At 47.8% G+C, this 15,450-nt stretch overlaps 1 protein-coding gene across 1 annotated transcript in view; it reads right to left on the bottom strand.

Annotated features, from left to right (window-relative positions):
- LOC105454452 (hepatocyte nuclear factor 6-like) overlaps positions 1-15,450 on the bottom strand; it is an 88,197-nt gene that overhangs the window by 56,451 nt on the left and 16,296 nt on the right. The window lies entirely within an intron of this gene.

Below are 15,450 nucleotides of genomic sequence, written 5' to 3'. Positions count from 1 at the left end.
GAGAGAGAGAGAGAGAGAGAGAGAGAGCCGGTCGGGCGTCATTACGAACACATGCGACTGTCCGTTTCGCGGGAAGTACGTATACACCGGGGCGCAGCGAAGTGGAAGAAGTGTGTCACGTACTCGCGAAAGTAGAGCTCGCAAAGCTCCCCCTCCTCCACCCCGGTAAATGTACCGCACGGATCCCACGTTAGCTTGTAAATTCTGAGCGGGCAACGTAAACAAATAGTTTATAATACGCTTCGTCTGAATATCGAGTTGTGTGTTGCGGCCGCGACGGAGGAAATTCCCAAATAATGTTCCCCGGGAAGAGGGGAGTTGCCCTCGCGGACGCTGTCTAAATTTTAAAATAAAATATCCCTTTCGTTTCCAGCGATGGCATGGCACTGTCAACTGCCCGCCCGCGTTAATACGAATCACGTTAATCGAGGTCTCGACGAAAATCGACCAGGCAAGAGAAAACGTCAGAAGTACCGATGTGCATTTATTTCGAAACTCGTTGTCACGAGTCCCGCCCCCCCCCCTTCCCTCCCTCCCTCTCCCGACCGAACGCGAATCGCGCAAGACGCGATCGTATCGATAAATGACTTACGGGTGCTACGAATTAGACTTGTATGATGTTTCTTCAATTTTGAGAACCGTCTGCCAATATCGGGCGAACGGGAATCCGGTGATCCTATCGACAGGACGTTTGCGAATAAATCTTCTATCGAGTAGGGAATTAATATCTGTCGAGCGTTTTACTTTAACCCACCCCTCCGAAAAACTGGGCCAACTGGATCTTTCGCGACGAGTCATAAAATAGCGATCCTCGCGGCGCGCCCGCGCGAGGGTGTTTAAAGCAGGCTAGATTATATTTTCACACGAAGCATTCGCGGCACAGAGAGACTCCGATTTCTCTCTCGGTTAAGGAAAGAGGAAAAAGAGAACCGCGTTAGAAATTGAAGTAAGCCGCGGTATGCGCTATTTTCCACCGATGCATGTGTGGATGGAAAACGCTTACTGGAGGGACGAGGGAGGGAGAGGGAGGGAGGAAAACTCTGAGAAATTCATATTTCACGAAGTTGTAATGCTCGGCACACACGAAGATTAACGAAACATATTAATATTACTTTGAAGTCACGTGTGGAGAGTTAAATATTAAGGATTACCGCATTTGCTATCCTCTCTCTCTCTCTCTCTTTCTCTCTCTACCTCTTTCGTCAACAACGAAAAATAACTCGCCCAACGGCGAACCGCGCGCGCGGCGGATTTCCGATATTAATGAGATTACGTAAGTCTCTTATCTAACGTAAAATCATTAAGCGTGTCCCGATTATGTAAGACACCGTAACTACGCCGGGGTGGGATTATCGCGTTTTAATACTCGGGAGCTTAGGAGAGAAAATGCGCGTTCGTAAGATTCGTTCGCGCTCGCGTCGTCGAATGCGATCTTTTTTTTTCTCACACTCTCTCTCTCTTGCTGCTCCCTTTCCGAGAAGGTCCCGCGGATCGGGACGTCGAACGTTAATAATTGGCTTGGTAATCGAAATTCGATTTCCACGTACAAATCGCACGATTTGTCCATTTAAATCCGCGACGCTTGACAGAAGCAAGGGGAGGGGAGAGGGAAGCGAATGGAGCTCCCCGATGCGCGGACGTTTTGCTGCCTGCGAGAGCAGCCGATACTTATTGTGCAATCCGCGAGAGCTTCCGAAGACTTAAAGTGCACCGACGATTTCCACTTTGCAAAGCAATGCATCCACGCCGACCAATCGATAAGCCGCCACTTCGCGATAAGACGAAGTACAGGTCTCTCTCTCTCTCTCTCTCTCTCTCTCTCGCTTTCTCTCTCGGCCCTTCGCTTCCCGCCCCTCCCTCTCGGCCTCCCTGGCCGACAGGCCTGCGAGTAGTCACCGGGAAACTACGTACCGGGTGACCCGGAAAGAGCTCGCGCGGCTAACGGCTTATTTGTCTCCCCCCCCCCTCCCCCGAGGATGAGAGAGAGCGGAGGGCCGAAAGAAGGGAATGGGCGATTTTTAAAAGAAGAAGAGTTTAATTACGCGGAATAATTTGAAACGAATGATTCGTTACACGACGAATCTATCGACAAATTCTTGATTCTTTTAATTAAGTCGATGTACAATTTGATTACGGCGTTCTATAAACGGCGAGTAAAGCGGAAAATTTAGGACGTTATACGGGAATTGATCCGACACACATTGACGTTTGCCTTCGGGAATGATTTGACATCCATTAAGGAATCGAGCGAGAAAGAGAAATATGCCAATTGAGAACTTTTCGAAATAGAACTTTCTTGAAATTCAAGGAGTTTTGCAATTCGAGGACCTTTTAAACCTTAAGGATCTAAAAAGCTGTAGGATTTATTCGACAATCTTGCGATGTTAGTAAAGATCTGATTATTTCAATTGAAATTATTATCTCGATCGATTTGATACTTTCAATAAGCGAGCAATGTTAAAATAGAAAATCTGAAGATCTTGAGATGTCAGGCGAATTTTTTTGTGTGCACACTGACAGAAAAATGTATGATATTTATAGCTGTAATTGCACAGTAAAATAATTATGGTTAAAAGCTCCATTTTTACAGTTATTACTGCAATTCTAATATAATAATATTATTTTATTTTACAAAAAATATATATACAGTTGACACGGAAATCACTATAAATTAGTTAAATGTAAAATAGTTAAATTCTGGTAATCGCACTCATTTTTTTTTTGCTCAGTGTATATGTATACATATACATCAATCGAGCAGCCTATAGGCGCACCTGTTAGCGAAGCTCGCGATATATAGACGCGATTTTATAAACCTAAAGCATATTCCGAGGAGCGCGAGGACGGCGACGAGCCACTAGAAGACTAAGAGGATTCTCTTCTTCGAAAAAAAAAGAGAAGCAGAATAGCGAATGGACGAGGACGAGGGATAAGCAGGTCGGAGGAACAGTAGGTGGGGATGGGGGCAGAGGCGGAGGAAGGACTAGAGAAAGGAGTTGCGGGGGATGATGTCCGAGTGAGCGACAAGAGCCTTTCTTCCTTTACCGTGGCATTTTCCATAAGTGGATCGTTACGTCGATCCCCCGAGCTAGAAAGAAAAGAGAGAGCGGGCGAACGAGAGAGAAAGAGAGAGAAGAAGAAGAAGATTCAAAGAAGAATCGATGCATGCAAGGCACTTGCTAAAGAGGAAAAAAAGGGAAGAATAACTCCTAATAAAAATACGCGACAAGGGTACGCGCGAAGAGCCTGAAACAACACGCTACCCTTTCGCGGATCAGGATACATTGCGAAAAAGAGTTCGCGACATATCTGAGAAAATATTCCGAACCGACTAATAAGATGGGGGATTCGAGTTAAGTAAAGCATGCGGGTAATTAAAAATATTCCAAGAAAAGAAGGTATTTCTTAAACTGATGCATTTACCTAATTGCATGGCAAATAATTAAGAATGTAATTTAATGGAATTATCATTAAAATATATTCCCTTTCTAAGTTCATTATAAGGCTATAATTTAATTGACAAACCCCTGAAAAGGTTTTTAAATTATCTGTCGAAATAGCTTTCAATATGTGTGTCTGCGTTAAAATAAACAAATTTCTCATTTAACATTTATCTGTGACAGTTAAAGTTTATCCGTGAAATTTCTTTCATCTAAATCAGATCAAACACATTAAACTCTATCTAGCAATATTATTTCGTTATCCTCTTATTATATATATATATATATATATATATATGTATATATATATATATATATATGTATATATATATATATATATATACGCAGCTCATAAAAGTCTTCCCGAACGACATATATCCCACCTGCATTTTGCGATACCACGGCCGAGAGAGAGAGAGAGAGAGAGAGAGAGGCAATTAATAGTTAGGAATTAACCGGTTCGGTCCGGTTTCGCGCGTTTACGCAGTAAATTAATCGCGGATCGCCGAACGGCAATCAGCGCGAATATGGTTTCGACAGAGAGCGCGCGGGCTTCCGAAGGCAAGGAGAGAGGCCGACGCGCGCGTACGTGTGTCGTACGTACCAGGATCGGCCAGGATCGCCGATGATCCAGGACACGCGATACGCAACCCTCCGCTCCCGCCCGGTGACCGCCGCCTCTCCCCGCCGATAGCTCGGATTTCGTCGATATGAAACGCGCGCCACCGCGCGCGTTCGCTCGGGTTGCACAACCTCCTCTCCACCCCCCTCCCCATGGGACTGCGCGGAGGGTGGCCGCGGAGGCGGAGGGACGAGGGGGTTGGAGGGACACACCGCCGATGATTCATGAGGCCGTCATCGCGTGACCGAGTGACACGCTCGTGCGCGACTTAATGCTTCTGTAAGGAACAAGACCCCGAAAGCGGTCCTTCTATTCCGCGGATTAGCATAAGTGATTCATCACGCGGCCGGAACGAGCGTGATATACAGGGCAGAATTTCGCGGCAGATCTCGGGCGCGGGCCTGGAACGAACGTTCCAGGAACGGTCGAGAGAACGATACCGAAGTCGTTGAGACTCTAATAACCAAAGGTTTTCGCAAAACTCTGAGAAATTTGATTGCGAGCTCGAAAAATTCGCAAGACCGCGATCGCGCGTCTCCCGATAGCCGGAAAAGATTAGTCGGATGTTTTAGAATTTTAAGTTCCGAAGAATCTGGAATCTTAAGAACTTACGAATGTACGTCGAAATTGGGGCGTTCGATGATCCGCGGGGAGAGGAGGGGGGGGTCCGGAATATTTTCGAAGATTCGCAGATACGTGCAGGAGACCGTCGAGGAGAGAGACCCGGCGGCGCTTCGCCTACTCAAATACACCCGACGCTTCGCCTACTCGGGGAAATTTTAGAAGTCTCGGGAAAACTGAAGGATACGAAAATCTAAAATTCCAAGAATTCAAGGGGAGCCAAGGGCCGCGCGGGAGTATCTCAGGATTTTTCCTCCCTCCTGCCCCCCTCCCACTTCCCCCTTCCGACGTCCTGATATTTACATGTAAATTACAGAGTATAGATGACGTGTATAATTCGGTGCGCGAGGAGAGGATGTCCCCGGAAGGGGATAGGAACCGCGCGCTGAGGGCGGAAACGAGACGTTTAACTTCGGCGTGAGTATGGGGGGGGGAGGAAGGGGGTGGACGAGAGAAATTCGGCACCCGAGCGGAGACATCCTCCCCCCCCCCCTTTCCTCTCTCGCCCTCTCACCCCCTCGCGATATACGGTGCAATGTACTGCGTCACGTCAGTCGGCAGCGCATTATAACGTCGGCTTGCAATCTAACGGCGACGGCGACGGCGACGACGTACAGTCGCGCGGCTCTTCCTCTCTCGCTCCTCTCCACGGGTACTCGTGTAACACGGCCAGCCACCGGGGGCCAGCGCCTTTGTAACGGCGGCGCTGGTGGCACCGTGCATGTAACGAGTTTCCAATAATGGCTCAGCTGCGTACCGCCATTGGCCACGGGGTTCGGCTAAACTATATAGCGAGAGAGAGTGAGAGAGAGAGAGAGAGAGAGGAGGAGGAGAGAGAGAGTTGTGACAGCGACTGCAAGGACGAGGGTGGTGAATCTCACCCTGACTGGTTCCATCTCTCGGCTGCAGTTCCTCCTCCCCCCCCTCTCTCTCTCTCTCTCTGTCTCCCTCTTCCTCCTCTTTTTCTCTCACTTTCTGTATCTTTTGCTCTTTCCCGCTCTCTATCTGCCCGCTTAACCCCTGATACCGCGACTTTATTTCACGAACAAGCCACTCCGAGAGTCCAGTGGTGCTTCCCGTTTCTCGACATGTTTCATTTCTCCGGGAGAGAGAGAGAGAGAAGGCAATTTTGCTGGAAATTCTAAAGAACGCGCTCGTGGTAATCTTTTTCCTATGGATAGGTAACGTCGTTTTGCGGAGGAAGAGGGAGAGGGGAGATACGTGTAAGGATAATTGGAAGTGTAACGTGCTAATCTTCGGCATCTTTCGAAAGGAGGGCATAAGGTATTTATTTGCACGACCGATCGCCGGTTAAATGTTTATTTCAGAACGTATTGTCGGCGAGTCGTCTTATAATTGCCTGCATAATATCGATAATAATTATCGCGTAATTTCATTTTAAACGTATTATTGAGGCGAGACATTAAAAACGTATGCAATTTTTATCATTGTTTTAGATTAATTTCGATTATTAACAACGTCAAGTTAAACTAAAATTGTAACAATCGCGCGAGCTCGCGCATACGTCATTAAATCGTTTAATTTGTTTAATAAAATGGCGCGCAGTTTGCAATAACACGCGCGATTTTCGATGCGTACTACTTTTTCACCCCTCCCCTCCCACCCTCGCTCCCACTCCCTTCGCCTTTTTTTTTATTTCAGCAATAATTACATTCTGCGCTTGATTGACTTTGTCGGCAATCATTGAAATTCCATTTTCCGCGAGCGCGGCGCTCGTGAAAAATCGTCGATTCTCGACTAATTACCTTCCGCCATGTAAACAAAGCTAATATGAAGGCGATGTGTTCGCGAGATTTTCCGAGCGCGCGGAATTCACGTAACGGAGAGGTCAAAAATAATTCATTGTTCTCCCTGTATATTCCCCCTCTCCCCGTTGCCTCCTCTCCCACCCCATCCTCCCCTACGCCCCCTCTGTCCCTTCGAATTCGTGGACTGTGTTAACACCGAGCGAGAATCGAGCGATCGATCTCGCTCGCTCTCCCGCGAGGATTCACTCTCTCGTTGACGTACGGCGTCGCCGTAGATCGATCGTCCCGGTCGCTCCTCTCCGCTCGCTCGGCGCTCAACAAGAATTATTAATCTTCTTATTTTCCGCGAAACAATCTGACGGACACGCGGCTAATTCGCGCGACATTCTCGACATCTCACTCTCCCTATTTAGCCCCTTTTACGAGAGAAAGAATGGCAAACGGTGTCACTCGCGTTTGACTTGCACACAGTTCGGCCGTCCAGCTCGGTGTCAACTTACTGGCTCGCTTGAATCGGACGCGGTTGGAACGGGCGGTGGGGGGAAGAGGGAGCGGGGGTTCCCCCCGCGTGTATCATCGGCGGCGCGACTCGCTCTCTCGCGAGGCCGATTAAACGATCTTGATTGACGCCTGATATATCCCGTCCAGGAGAGCAACCGGGTCCAGCCATTGGTCCGTTTATTTTAGCATTCGGGTCACTCTCGGCGCCGTCGTTTCATTCGCGACAAAGTGACGACAAGCGACTGCCCGCAATTGGGGAGGGGAAAAAAAAAGGAACACGCTCGCCAGCGACGTCTCGCCATTCATCGCGATCTGCGTAAACGCTGCCGAAAATGTGCGCTCCTTCTTGCGAATTAATCTCCTTTAAAAGCCTCGCGCGCGAGGGGCTCATAACGCTTTTTCGCGTCTTATAAATTGGTCGTTAAATTTACGCGGCAAAGCCACGAACGCGTCTCGAGCGGTGCTCGACAATCACTTCTCTCTTTTGTTCTTCCTTTTCTCTCTCTCTCTCTCTGTCTGTTTTTCTTTCTTTCTCCTTCCCTCGCCACCCGAGAGAGCTTCCAGCGCATTTATTTAGTGGGGCGCGAAAATGAAAAATCGCTCGTATCTCGCCGGCGACGTTTGTTCCTCGCATTAAGTAGATACACGCGACGCGCCGAAGAAAATCGACGAGAATGGATGGGCGCCCAGGAATGCGTTCCCCGGGATACGTTCACCGATAAACTAATGCCTGCGATTTCCCGCCGCTTCCGCGGCGGCTCAGCCTAACAGAGAGACGTCCCGCGATTGCGGGGTGACTCTGCGCGCGACGCCCCGCCGCGGGGTGGTGTGACTCGATTTTTTTTTTTCTTTCGGACGTCTGAACAATGACACATTCATCGGCTATACTGAAAACGCGGGTTTTTCCCGTGATTACGAAGGCGAGGATTTTATCTATGAAAGACGTTTGCATGCTAGAAGTTTACGTAAAGCTTGCAAAATGCAAATATTTGTGGCGCGGATCTTTCGTGTGGTATAAAAGTAACACATTACACAGTTGGAAAATTCGTGCTAAATTCAACACGTTTTACGTGTCCCAAATTTTTGTGTTAATATAACACAAGACGAACATGTTAAAGGATAACGCAAATGTTATATATAAAATTAAACAGTGTGCTATTTTAACCCTAAGAAATATTCATCATCAGTTTAACATAAAATATTCAGGTATAGCAATCACATATCTTTAATTAACACGGATATGTTGAAAATTCAATACAAAATTTTAACAAGGGTCGATTTAATAATACAAAATGCTTCTTCCTGTGTGTTGTAATTGGCTTCCGATATACGCTACAGGTACTGAAAATGTGTAGCATACGTGAATTATAAATTTACAATATGCCTGTATCTGTATTGTCGGTGGCTTTTAAATCTTCAATTTTGAAATTTCTTCTCCTTCTCTCCAATTTTATAACAATTATCATAATAATCTCTATTGCTTAATGCACAAAGTTATATATTCGGTATGTAATATGCGAAATTATATTTACACGTACGACACATTGAAAAATGTCTGTAAGTGGACTAAAGACTTTGCAGATTTTTCTATAAAAAGCACAAAGATTTCACAATTAAAAGTGTCTGAAAGCCAAGTATTTACGTAAACCTGCGTAATATAAATATAATATTTGTGGTGCAAATCTTCCGTGATAAAAGTAACGTTACACAATTGACGAGGTGAAGCGGAGATTTGTGTTAAATTTAACACACTTCACGTGTCCCAAACACGAAGAAATTAAGCGCGTCGTCTTCTTCCGATACTATACTTATTCGATACTACTGTGTTTAACAGTTTCCGATTATCCCACGCGTGCCAATCGCCCCTCCGTCCGATAGGGGAACCCGGAAACACGGGGGGAAGGGAGACCGTCTGAAGGCATTAGCGACTTTCGGGACTGATTTTAAAGCGGCGACAAGCGCCTCGCACCACCGTATCGAACCACCATCTTCGATTGCCAACCTCGCGCCCACCCTTCCTCCCTTCGTATGAGAGTGAGAACACAAAACACTTCGTTATCGAAAAATTGATCTTATTAGGCAGGACGCGGTTTCGCCTTCGAAACTTTTCGCCGAACAACCCTCGATTTTCCCACGCGAGGGACCCCCTACTATAAATGTCGACCACGCGTCTTTCAACTTTTAATTGCGAGATAACGCACAGGCTGTGACATTCCCTTGCTTAACTTCACTTTAAATAAGGTCAAAAATGATCAAAAGGATTTGCGATGGCGAATCTGAGAAAATATAGATACGAAATTGTAAACGGTAATATAACTTTTCAAGTAAAATAGTATTGGTGCCGTCAAAAGGTACTTTTTAATAATAATTCTAAATGATTGGAAGTTTTTAAGTAAAGTAATATTTATTCAAAAAAGTTCCATTTTAAAGTAATATTTATTTATTTTTCTTTAAGCTCGTTGTATATTGTTGAATAAAAAGATAAATTTATCAAAGCTTATAAAATCTATAACTAATTTTCTTCAATTGTACCTAATTTCGCACATTTTAAAAAATTGGAACAAAAAAATCTTTGTATTTCTTTCGGACTCCTCCGATCTTATTTTCACTTCCAATTTCAGAGGGAAACAATGTAAAGATAACGAATATCGCGGCTGAAATCGCGCAACTCTCGTCGACGAGATTGTCTCGCGCCGCAGTTCCCGCCGTTTGTCGCTGCAGGCGAATGATTCTTCGCGAATTGTTGATGCTGCGTTACGCAAGATCCGCGTTCGACACGGCGCGGCGCGTGAGTTAATGCGGAAGGTGCATTTACGCGGATGTGTGTGCGCCTGACAAGGCGCGAGCGGAGCGGAGAGAGAAAGAGAGACAGCGCGCGCGAGGATCGAGGAGGGGGGGGGGAGGATTACGGCGAAATCTTTAAACGCGGGCGCCAGATCAAAGGGCTCGCCGGGTAGGATAGCAATTAGTTTCATTAGTAACGAGGTAATTAGCTCTTCGCGGAAATGCTTCGTGGCGCGCGGCCGCGTTTTCGCTATACGAGTTTTCGAACGCCTCGCCCGCGTTCCCCGTCCCGAAACTACGCGCTTTAAAGACCTACCCGCCGAATCTCGCCCCCGGGGGACCGTCGAGGGTGGGGGAGATTTTATCCCGCCGAACAAGGTCGCGAGCGCGAGTCCCTGCCGCTTTCTGCGAGCAAAGAGACCGGGCGATTTGGAGACGGAGCTGAAGCAAGGTTCTCTATACGCGCGTCCCTGAGAAAACGTCTCTCGTTCGCTCTCGGGCGCGAGAGATACCTATCGTGCGCCGTGACCTCCTCCGACGAATTGCGACCTCGGATCTCCCGTTATCCCCGGGATCGTAATTACGTCGCGCAACCTTGGATGATTTTTGAGCTGCTCACTCGCGACGTATACAAGGCCGGCGTAATTACTCGCCGCGCGCCCGCTCAGCCCGACGAGCGCCGAGTTTCGGATTCCCTGCGATTAAGCGGCCCTTACCCCGTCAAGCGCGACGCGAGAAAACTGGCTCTCGAGACAAGTCTCGAAAGAGGTTTTCAGGTTGCCGCCGGGAGATAGAAAATTCTCCGTGTCGGTGTTTGCGCGTCGTCTCGTTTTTCCTGGGAAACGAAGGCGATACACCTGCAGCGGTGGTATCGCGCGCGCTTGCGCGCGCTCGCTCGCTCGCGCGGCCTCTTTTGATAAATATAATTTTATAAGTGTGTACGCGAAGAGGCTATTTTAATTACAAAAGAGAGGAGGCACCCGCGTGTTATTGAGAGGAATTCTGCTGATAACAGAAGGCTCGGAGGGCTAATAACGGGATAAGCCTGCACCGGTCCGGTGCTAGCTGACGGGAGAGAAATAAGGGGCGGGAAAAACCGAGGGGGAAAAGAAAAAGGCCGATTGCCGGTCGGCCGGCCGGCGAGAGAGAGAGAGAGAGAGAGATGCTCTGGCCCTTTCATGCATAAATCGGACACAACATGGCAGGGGGAAACGAGGCGAAGCCACGTCGAAGGTATATACTAGCATCAGCTGAGAAAGGTAATCTCGCCGCTTCCTCGACGACTCATTGTAATTCTACGCTAAATTTCAATCCGCGGCCGAACAAAAGCCCGCGTAGCCGGCTTCCTCCCCTCCCTCCTTCAGCCGTCATCCTCTTGTTTCATCTCTCGTCGAAGCCCTTCAACGTCGCCGGACAATAAATACTTGAACCGCGAGAACGAGAGCGTCAAGGAAGCGTACGAAAAATCATCTAAAAAGAATTGAGCCCTTTTTTCGGGGGGTGGAGGGGAGTAAGAGGGGGAACGGTAAGGGAATGAGTGAAGAACGGCGGAAGGAAAAAGAGAGCACTCGGTGAAAGAAAGGAAACCCCCTTATCTCTTGCGGAGACCGTCTCATACTGGCCGACATTGACTATTGATGTGTAACAAGCGGTCAGGTCTAATATTATTATTATTATTATTGCAAAAATATAGCTTAATTGTTATTAACGTGTACACAATTATTATTGACATGCGATACGTTACTCGCTGCTTGTGTCGTGCTCTTTGCGTCAGATTAATGTCACCGAGATGAAAAAATGGAGGAGTTTCGTCTCGGGAGTGCGCGTAAAGTTCTCGGGGATTTCGAGCGCGTTTGACGAGCATGCGAAATAAAACGGCCCTTTAAGGGCTGCGGCTTTAATAGGACGTCGCGGAAAGGCCAGGGGGGGGGTGAAGGAGAGGAGGGCAAGAAGACTCTATCTCTCCTCTCGGGCGCTGAAAGTCTCTAACGTGCCCGGTCGCTTTCCCCAAGTTTAATTAGGTACGCCCTATGTATCCCTCCCATCCGTGTGTATACAAACCGATACCACGGCGTTCGGTATTGGCGAGGGAAACGGACGTTAGGGATGCACCGCGCGGGTCGGGAGGACGCGAGGGGGGTGGCCTTAAAAGGACTTCAGGGAGAGACGAGGAAAGAGAGAGAAGGCGGCCGCGCGTATAGCACATATGGTGTCTCAGAACTCTATTTCTCTTTGCCGCGAATGTTAAGATGTTCAATTCGGAAATTCTGGAAAAGAAAACGAACGTCAAATAGGTACTCATTAAAAATGAATTGAAATAAAAAATTGGCGGTCTACTTTAAAAATCCAAAATGATAATTAATAATTCAAAAATTCAAGAACACAGGAAAAGTTGAAACAAGTCGAGGTGTCGATAAAATTAAAAATTTTATCAAATGCCGCGAATACCTCATTTTCAATTTCTATAATAATTTATTGAAATATGACGAAAGTACGAATGTGCGAAGAGTGTGAGTCTACTCTAAGCCATTCACAAAAAATCAGAGAGGATCTCAGAGAGGACTAAGCTTTTAGTATATGTATACGACGTTTTGGTAAAATTTTATGGTATCGTCTTGCATAAATCATTCGCACCGGAATCTCCACGCGCGTCCCCCTCGTATCCTTCCCCGGGAATCTGTAATTTTATGTCAATCCGTTGTTCAAATATTTACAAGAACCCGATACATATAGATTTAGACCATTCTCCCGGCGAGTTTATTCGAGAACCCCCGCGAGCGGCGGAGGTCCGGGGGTTCCCGGGACACCCTGTATACGCGTACACGCTGGTCCAGACGTCGTGTGTGCTCGGCGTGGAGGATGAGAGACGGAGGGGAGGGAGGGAGGGAGCGGGAGGAGCGGGGCGGCGCGGGGAGACGCCGGGAAGATGAGGATCGCGGAAATGGACCGTTGCCTGGAGCTTGGAGTCCTACGTCTCCGCGATATAAACGGAGTCTCGAAGCGCTGAATCGGGACGGCGAGGTGCAGGGAGGGGGGCGGGGGAGGAGGAGGAAAAGGCGGTGGAGGAGAGACAGGGTTGATGACAGGGGATGAGGGAAAGGGCCCGACTTTTGTACACGTCAGATTGAAATTTAGCGTGGGATTTCAATGAGCCGCCGAAGTAGCGAGATTACCTCCCCGTCGACTGATACTCCCGGTGACGTTCGCGACTCGACGCAGGACGACGACGATGACGCATCGATCCTCCTTTCCGCCTTCCTCCTCCCTCCCCCTGTTGCCATCCATCGTCTCTTTTTACTTTTCCTCGTTTTTTTTTAATTTTCGAGTTTCTCTCTCCCCCTCCCCCTTCCTCCCTTCATCCCCCGCGCGATGTCTGCTCCGTTCCCGGCGCGCGCGGAATCGCGTCCAATCAGCCTCCGGAGTCCGGGAGTAGCGCCGGATTTGTCGCAGCTCCGAAAGTTCTCCCGCTGATCGCGGAGCTCGACTCGCCGCGCTTAATTCGCCCTTCGGCGAGTGGCTTAGCATCATCCTCTCGTATCGCGCGAGAGATACACAACTTGGCGGGGGAGGAGGAGGGGAAGGAAGGCCGCGCGGGCACGGCCCTTCCCGGCTGAATAATACAGCGTACGCGCGCCTCCCCCTCCGGCTGTAAACTGATTTCGCGTTGCGCCCCGCGAGATAAAGCCTTGCGACGGCTTTCGGCCGCGCGCGACGAGCTTTTCGCGCTTTCGAACTTCGGAATCCTCGGGAATATCTCTCGCCAGTCGATCCCGTTCTCCGCTCTGAAATCGCGAGCAAGCTCTGGGCCGAGATCCTCGGAGCACGAGAATTTGATAGGCAGAAAGGGCAGCGTCCTCGCGACTGTATTTTTATTGTAACAGATATTTCAGTAAATGTAATTGCAGTTTTTCAGAAGCTGTGAGCGTTATACACATAATTTTCCCGACGAGAGATCATTTTTACATTCGCGACGCACTTCCGGGATCCCGGAATGCCAATTGTGCTCTCTACATCCTTCTGATTAGCCGAATGAATGAAAATATTAGTCGAAGCGGAACGCGCGCGCGTCGTCGGACACGAAATGCATATTCGAGAGAGTTCCATCATAGATACGTCTATAAATTCAATCGCGGTGGGGATCGGTTTAAAAATCCATCGGAAGTCGCGTCGATTAATCCGCGAGAGCCGATAGGGGAGAGAGAGAGGAGGGGGGGAGGGGGGGAGGGGGTGCCGGTTCGAAGTGCCGTGTAATCGAGAGATGCGCTTTCTTCTGAAATTTATTCAAAATTCAACGTCCGTTCGCCGCCGCGCCGCGCCGTCGCTGCCGCGCTGAGGATCGAAAATAGCGCGCGTCGACTTCGATTAGGATCGCGCATTATTCAGCAATCCACCGGAACGGATTAGATCGAGAGATGTAAAAGCGGGAGGGGACCGATTAATTAATTCGATTGGCGCACGGATAAGGAGCCTCGTTCCTCATTTAATCATCGAATCCCCCTATCTGAGACATCTGTTTCGGGAGACGCGGATCGAATCTCTCCCCGGACGGCGATGTCTGTTCTTTCCCGCTGTGTCGCCTCGAATTGAAAGGCGAATTAAAATCCACGGTTTACGTTTTGATTTTAACGCGATAACGACTTCCGTGTGGAACGCTCGTGCGGGGAAATCTTCCGAGGGGAGGATAAAAGTGATAAATTAACAAGGAATGATGGACGGTCGCGCGCTTAAATCGCAGGGCTCGCGAATTTATTCGTCGGTACGTTAAGTAAGTCGGATAATTAATTCAAATTGGCGAAATATGCTGCGCTTTATATACGTTTCACGCGCGGAGATAATTCGATGCCCTCGATACCGCGGTCCGCCCGTGGCGGAAAGTATCTCCGCGCGGCGAAGACACTTATTTGATAAACTTAAAACGTTGAAACTTCTCTCCCCGATATTACCGTAAGGTATAAACGATTCGAGGTGACGCCGCGAGAGAAATCGCGAAAGGTATTCTCGGCGCTCTTTGTACATAATAACGTATTCCCGCAAACACGTTTAACGGTAACGCCATTAAGGCGATGCTCCGAAAAACCGCGAATCGACATCGAAATTGATGGAATCTATCAATCCCGACACCGCTCGAGAGCAAGAGAGCTCTTTAAAGTCTTATGCCGAACAGCTGCCGTCATTATTAATTTCGTTCGGTCCAATGACGGAAATTCGTGACCCAATTTGTATCTGAGAATTATTGAAGAGCTCCATAGGAAGGAGCTTTGTATTATTACGTATCTTTGTCTCGCAAGAGCACGAAAAAATATGAAAAAATCTCGAAAAAAATTCCGTGCCGAATCAATTCACCTGAACATTTCATTTCAACAAAATTGTGGATATGCGAGGATTCTGAATAACGGATGATATAATAGGAAATGCAAACTTATTAAGAATATACTTATTAAATTTACAAATTTAATAAGAATACTTATTAAATTACTAAATTAAATAAGAATAATAATTTTTAAATTATTAGATTTAATAAGAATAGCGCGAGAATTTCTTAATAATAATAATATAGGGTGAAAGGGGGATGTCGGGGGAAGGATAATTCTTCAATGTGGACGAATGTAAGTCCCATTTCGTCGAGTCTCTTCGTCGAGGAAGCTCGCGGTGGTCCGGAAGCGAAACTTGTTTGCCGTGTTGTATCGATGTGTCAAAGGGGGAGAGGGAGGGG

The sequence above is a fragment of the Wasmannia auropunctata genome, unplaced genomic scaffold (assembly GCF_000956235.1).
Source record: "Wasmannia auropunctata unplaced genomic scaffold, wasmannia.A_1.0 LD335985.1, whole genome shotgun sequence".
In the NCBI taxonomy this organism is placed as follows: domain Eukaryota; kingdom Metazoa; phylum Arthropoda; class Insecta; order Hymenoptera; family Formicidae; genus Wasmannia; species Wasmannia auropunctata.
Note: the sequence above shows the minus strand (reverse complement) of the source record. Positions and strands in the feature narration are given on the sequence as shown.